We start from the raw sequence: 7,031 nt of genomic DNA, 5'->3' as shown, positions 1-7,031 counted from the left end.
AAGCTGCCCCCCCGCCCACTCCCCAAGGGGCTGGCTTGCAGTTCCTCCTCCTCCGGGCCGGGCCGGGTCAGTCGGAGTCGCAGGCCCTCTTGCCCGGGTGGTGGCACTCACGGCGAGGCCAGGCTGTCCCTCCTGGCCCTTTAGCCGCTCACCTGAAGGAAGACAGACAGACGGGCGGAAGTGAAGAAGTCCCCTGTGCTTTGGGCCGCGCCCCCCCCCCCCCCCCCCGCCCCGCACCCCAGGGGGGCCCTGCTCACGGATCAGCTCGGCGATGGCTCTCTGGGTCCTCTTTTCAAGTTTCTCCAGCTTCTTGGCCACGTCTCTCTTGAGGTCCCTGGAGCGGGGGAGGAGGGGAGTGGGCGGGATGAAGGCTTGCCTGGGGGTGGCCCTGGCGCCCTCGCCGCCTCTCTTTCCCTCTTGCTTCTGGCCCCTTGAGCCCGGCAGGGAGACAAGCGCCACAGGCCTGCCTTGCCCGAGGGATTGAGGGGTCAACGCGTGCCGGCGTAGAGCTCCCTCCCCCCTCGGCGCAACCCCCGGGGCACTCTGCGGGGGGGGGGGGGTGACCTGCCCTGATGGCGGTGGGCCACCTTTTCCTCAGGCCACAGGCTCACTCCGGGGGACCCCCCCCCCCCCCCGTGCACTCCGCCTGCTTGCCCGCCGCCCTGGAGTTCCCGGGGACGCGGGCCACAAGTGAAAGCACCCAGAGCGCTGGGTCCAGAAGCGGGGTGCTCGCTCAGAATCGCAGGGAGGACGTGGCCCCCGGCCCTGACTCCAGGTGAGAGACACGTCGGCCTTCAGGCCCACAGCGCCCTCTGGGCTTGGAGAAGGACAAGTACTCCATTCCCATAGGAGGAAAAGAGACAGACCCCCGGCCTGGGCTTGAACTCAGCACTCTCTGAGCTTCTATTTTGCTCGAGGCTAGCGGCTCGGACCACTAGAGCCACAGCGCCACTTCCGGCCTTTTCGGTGTGTGCGGGTGCTGAGGGACTCGAACCCAGGGCTTCACGCGTGCTAGGCGGGCGCTCCTTCCCAGCCCCGGAAGGGGCTTCTTGGGAGGACCCGCCGTACGCGGCTCCCCCTTCCCCGGCACCCGCTCATCGCTTGGTGGGTGTTTTGCTTGCTCGGCTCTTACTTCCGACTGCCCCGTCTAGTACAGTGTTCTGTCTGCCTTGTCACAGGCCCGGCCCGAGGCCTAGGCCCGGTGTAGCAACACTCACCAATCAGGTTTCCGGGGAGGCCAGGTTGGCCAGGTCCTGAGGGGGGGGGGCGGGGGGGGAGGGAGAAACACACCTGTCAGGGCCTAGAGAGCCCTGGCCCTGCGGGCAAGTATGGGGGTGAAAAGGGAACGATGGCATGGAAAGGAAGAGAATGGGGGGGGTGGGGGGGCAGCAGGTGCGGGGAGAGGAAAAGAGTCCGTGGGAGCACGGATAGCGCGGAGGTGGGGTAAGCCGGCCCCCCCCAAAAAACGCTCACCACTTCTTCAATGACAGGCTCGGGCTTGGCGGCCTCCAGCTGCTCCTTCACCTTTTCCTCCACTAGAGGGCGCAAGAGGAGCGCGGGATTGGGGGACGGGAGTCACTGAAGGGGGGGGGGGATTACCCAGCCGCGGGACAGCAATGTGGGGGGGGGGGGGCGGGTACTGGTGGCCCAAACTCCGCCCTGGCACTGGTAAGAGCTGAGGTAGGAGGCGGGGGGTGGGGGGGGTCCCCCGTAGTGGCCGAGCGGAGGCCGGAAGGGCGGTCTACCTACCCGCAACAGGCCTTGGCCTGGGGCACCCTTCTCTTCTTCAGATCCTCATCCTCCGGGACATAGTTGCGCAGCCTCAGTTCCCTGTGGGGCAGGTGTGTGGGGGGGGGGTGAGCGCCAACATTCCTCTCATCTCTTCCCCGGCCACACCCCCACCCCCCTTCCCAGGCTTCCCTCCCGTCTCTTCGGAGGAAGGGCAGGTGAGAGAGGGAACCTGCCTCACCTGCCATTAAACAGCTGGATTCACCGCCCCCCTCCCCAGCCCCCCAACACCCTGTCTACACTGTAGGAATGTGGGTCCTCAAAGCTGGGGGGGGGGTGGTGGTGTCTGAGCACAGTCATTAGCATCCCTCTCTGCTGGATTATCTCCACTGACAGTGAGGGGAGCTGAGGTTGGAGGGGGTCATGAGTCACCCGGCACCCCTGAGACCTCAAAGTGAGGTGTGATTCCCAGCACAGCCCCAGTTCTTGGGCTGAGTCACTTCCTAAAGGGGGGGGGGGGGGCGGAAAAAAAAAGCCAGCCTGGGCAGGAAAGTCTGTGAGACTCTCATCTCCGACGAACCACGCAGAAAGAGCTGGGAGTGGAGCCGTGGTTCAAGGGGCTGGGCGCCGGCCTTGAACAAAAGAAGAGCAGAGACGGCGTCCAGACAGGGTTCAAGCCCCCAGGAGCGGCACACGCGCGCACACACACCGCGTGCACACACACGCACGCACACACACACACACACACACACACGGGCCTGGGTCTCAGGCTCTCTGGAAGGGGCGCGGCTGCCTCTAGCGAGTGGCGTGGGCCAGGATTTGGGGGGGAGGTGGTGGCATCTGGATCTGAGGCTATAATAACGGTCAGGCCCAAGACACAAGGCACCCCGGGCCCGCTCCACGCCTGCCCACAGGGGGTGGGGCTATAAAATATAATAAAACAACATATGGACATTATCTGTTTTTTTCATTATATTGTCATATGCTGTGTGATATAATATTAAGCATATTACATATGTTTACTATGAACTAATATGAACGTATAATAAGTACATTATATAATACAATAATTCAGGGTTATTCCACAGAGCAGCAAGGTTAAGATTTTCAGGGGGCACAGCAGCTTATTTTTATTTATTTATTTACTTTTGTCAGTTGTGGGGCTTGAGCTACGGGGGCCTGGTCAGTGCTCTGCCTCCTTGAGCCACCGTGCCACTCCTGGATTTCTGGCGCTAGGAGTCTCATGGAGTTTCCTGCCTGGGCTGGCTTTGAACCTCGATCCCTCAGATCTCAGCCTCCTGAGTAGTTAGGAGGACAGGCGTTGAGCCACCAACACCTGGCTTTGCTATGCTTATCATTAGGCCCCCGGGGCGATGCCAGGTTTGGGGAGCAGTGCCAGTATAGCCCCGGTGAAGGAGGCCCCCACTTCACCCCCCTCCTGGAGTCGGTGCCTAAGGCTGCCCGCCCCCCCCCCCCCACTGTCTAGGGGAGTAAATGTCTGAGGTCACCGAGGCACAAGGTGAGAAAGCAGGGCATGACTTAGTGCAATGTCTTCTGTTCTTCACAGGGTGGGACAGAAAAAAGAGGAAGAGAAACTGGGTGTGGGAAGAAAAATGCAGGGATTAGTGAGGAAAAAAAAATGAGGAGAGAAAAAAAACAGCTCCAGGTACTGTGAGAAACAGGCGGAGGGCGGGGGGGGGTGAGAGCAAGAAGCAAGCCACCGTATATATATATACACGAACACCGGGTCCCACTGATCCGAGACAGTCCACCGTGGGCCTCGGTTTGTGAGCGAGGGGGGCTCTGGGTGCGGTCCCTTTTCTGTGTGTGCCACTGCCAGGGCTTGAGCTCACTGTGCTCTGTGCTCTCCCCTCACTTGGCTCTTCTGCTCAGCGCTGGTCCTCTAGCATCTGAGCCATACCTTCACTTCTGGCTAAAGAAAGTAGCTAACTGTAAGTAAGAGTCTCTCGGTTTCGTCTGCCCAGGATGGCAGAATCTCAGTCTCTTGGGCAGCTGGGATGACAGGCGTGTTGAGCCGCCGGCGCCCGGCTCCACCGACATATTTGAAACGTCTATTTTGTTGGCCTTGGAGAAATGCCCAAACGAGGATTTCAAAGGCTATAAGCACAGAGACGGAATGGCAACAGGAACCTGCCCCTAGCACCTCTTTTCCGCTTGAACATCTGTCTCTATTAATGGGTGGTAATTAAAATAATAATAATTTTTTAAAAGCCAAGCAAGCTTCCTGCAATCTCATGGGGCTAGAGAGAAAACTGGGCCCCCACGTTAAGAGCAGAGGCGAGGCTGGAACAGACCACGCTTCCCACGGGCTGGAAACAGCAAGGACCTCGCAGCTGATGACTGGATTGCCCTTTGGGCCGGGGTGATGTAACTGAGGCTCGTTACAGAAAGCTGCTCCTCCATCTGCCCCGCTGCCTGCCGGGGGAGAGAATACATTCATTCTCTCGGGAGGAAAATAAAACTACCCAGAATCTCAAATTAGCTCCAGAATATTTCATAGGCAACATTCTGGATTCAAGCAAAACCAAGAAAAGGGGAGGGGACGGGGGGAAGAAAGAAAGAAAGTAGAAACACACACTCATAGGAGATCCACACACGGGAATGATCAGAAATGAAATGTAAAAATCATTGCGATTCATAAAAGGAGACTGCAAGGATGAATTTCAGCCGAGGACTTAGAAACCATAAAAAAACTGGAAATTCTACAACTGAAGAATAGAACCAACCAGAATTTGAACTAAAGAAGGAATAGTGACTTTGAAGACATGCCAGGAAATCTCTAGACTGCGGCACAGGAGTAATTGGAAAATAGACGAGACATTTGTACATGAGAAAAAGGTCTACGGGCATCTAGGCAGAGTGTCAAATAGTAAGCGATGACTCAGTTTTTTACACAATGAAGAATCATGGAATTAATGAACTAGTTATCAAATGACAGACCAAAAGAAGAGTTATGCACTCCAAAGGAAAAGTCAAGAAGCATACATACTGCATGCCTATAATCCTAGCTGCTCTGGAGGTAGAGGCAGGAAGAGTTTGACTTCAAGGCCAGCTAGGGAAACGTTAGTAAGACTTATTTAAAACAACAACAACAACAACATACAATGGGCTGGGAATCTGGATTAGTGGTAGAGTGCTTGCCTAGCATGCATGAGGCCCTGGGTTCGATTCCTCCGCACCACATACACAGAAAAAGCCAGAAGTGAGTGACGCTGTGGCTCAAGTGGCAGAGCGCTAGTTGTGAGAAAAAAGAAAAACGAAAAAGAAGCCAGGGACGAGAAAGAACTCAGGCCCTGAGTTCGAGCCCCAGGATTGGCAAAACAAAACAAAACAAAACCGCACAAAACAAAAACAAGCAAACAAACATACAAGCCGAGCTCTAGTGGCTCACACCTGTCATCCTTGCTATGTTGGAGGCTGAGGTCTGAGGATTGTGGTTCAAAGCCAGGCTGGGTAAGAAAGCCCGTGAGACTCTTATCTCCATGAACCAGCAGGAAACCGGAAGTGGAGCTGTGGCTCAAAGTGGAGCTCAGAGACAGCACCCAGGCCCTGAGTTCAAGTCTCATGGCCAACAAAAACAACACCTAAGAAGGGCTGAGGGGAGATCACTTTCTTAGCGTCGTGTATTGGTCTCTGTATTTTTTTTTTTTTTTTTTTTTTTTGGCCAGTCCTGGGCCTTGGACTCAGGGCCCTGAGCACTGTCCCTGGCTTCTTCCCGCTCAAGGCTAGCACTCTGCCACTTGAGCCACAGTGCCGCTTCTGGCCGTTTTCTGTATATGTGGTGCTGGAGAATCGAACCTAGGGCCTCGTGTATCCGAGGCAGGCACTCTTGCCACTAGGCTATATCCCCAGCCCCTGGTCTCTGTATTTAACCCCGAGGACTAGGAAGGGAAGAATAGGAAACAGAGAAGGGGGGTGGGGGGAGGGAAAAGCAGCACAAAGATGGAAAGAAACGAAAGGAAGGAAGGATGGAAGGCTGGCCAACCTAGACACGTCACTGCCAAACTAAAAATGAACAGTCGAGAGGAAGACAGGAAAGACACTCAGCCTTCAAAGAAGAAACAGAAACCTACAGACTTCTTGACTGAAAATATGGGGGACCACAAGACAATGGAGCGTCAGGAAGGGTGGTTCGTGCCTGCGATCTCAGCACTGAGAGGCTGAGGCAGGAGGATTGCCAGGTTGAGGGCGTCCTGGGCTGCAGAGGGGCGGGGGGAGGCCTTGTCTCAAAAACAAACAAATGACGGTGGAACGTCGTCTTAGGACGGGTGGGACGAAGTCACACCAGGATCCCAAATCTAGCTAAACGTAGGGCCTTCAAAATCTAGTTTAAAAACAAACAAACAAACAAAATCAAATTTGTAAATCTAGTTGAGAAGAGCCCTCCTGCCTTCCTCTCTCCCTGCCATCTTTCCAGTCACCATTAGCTTAGTATCGGTTACTGGGGGGGGGGGGGGGGGGGGGGGGTGTTGGGGTTGTTCTGGAAACCAGGCCAGCCAAGTCTTAGCTTATCTCACTTCGTCTCTGCGGCTCTTGCTCTTCAGATCCGGGTGTTGGCAGCTGACCTGGGCCAAACATGGACCCAAGGAGAAAACCAGATGGCTGTCCCCCCCCCGCCGCCCCCCCACCACTCCCCGGGCCTGTTTTCATACATTCACACTTCCTGTCTTCCCCCTGGGCATTAAAATGTCTTCTTCCTTCAAAGTCCTGCAGCCAAGCACAGATCCTGACAGAGGGGCAGCAAGAAGACTAAACGGGGCCCCGCTGGCCGCCCTGGTCCCTCTTGGCTCTCCAGCACCCCTGGGTCAGAGTTAAGTGTGCGGCTCTAGAGATCAGTAACAGACGTCGGAGGAACTAGGAATTGAATGCAAGGCCTCATGCTTGCTGGTCAAACGCTCTTGTCAGTTGAGCGGCATTGTCCCTGGTCATTTTTTAACTTTAGTTTTCCGGCTAGGGTCGCCAAGCCTTGTTGCCCTGGCCTGCCTTAGGCTTGCAACCTCCTACTTCTGCCTCTAGAGCGGCTTGGGATGACAGACATGAACCACTGACACCTGACCTATTTGTTGAGATGTCATTTTGTGCGGGGGGGTGGGGGGCTGGCTTCCAACTGTAATCCTCCCCCATCGATTAGCCTGGAGTAGCTGCATTAAAAGGAAGAGCCACTGTGCCTAGCCCTGAAGCCTTTCATAAGGATTAAAAAAAAAAAAGCTCCCAGAAAACATCCCCCTTTCTCCCCCCTCACCCACTCCCTCCTAATCTGTAAGCTTTAGGCTCCACACACC

The 7,031-nt window shown here is 55.8% G+C and overlaps 1 pseudogene; it reads right to left on the bottom strand.

The window, feature by feature from the left end:
• The window catches only part of LOC125342325, an 8,041-nt pseudogene continuing 1,010 nt past the window's right edge, over window positions 1-7,031 (bottom strand).

The sequence above is a fragment of the Perognathus longimembris genome, chromosome 26 (genome assembly GCF_023159225.1).
Source record: "Perognathus longimembris pacificus isolate PPM17 chromosome 26, ASM2315922v1, whole genome shotgun sequence".
NCBI lineage: Eukaryota > Metazoa > Chordata > Mammalia > Rodentia > Heteromyidae > Perognathus > Perognathus longimembris.
Note: the sequence above shows the minus strand (reverse complement) of the source record. Positions and strands in the feature narration are given on the sequence as shown.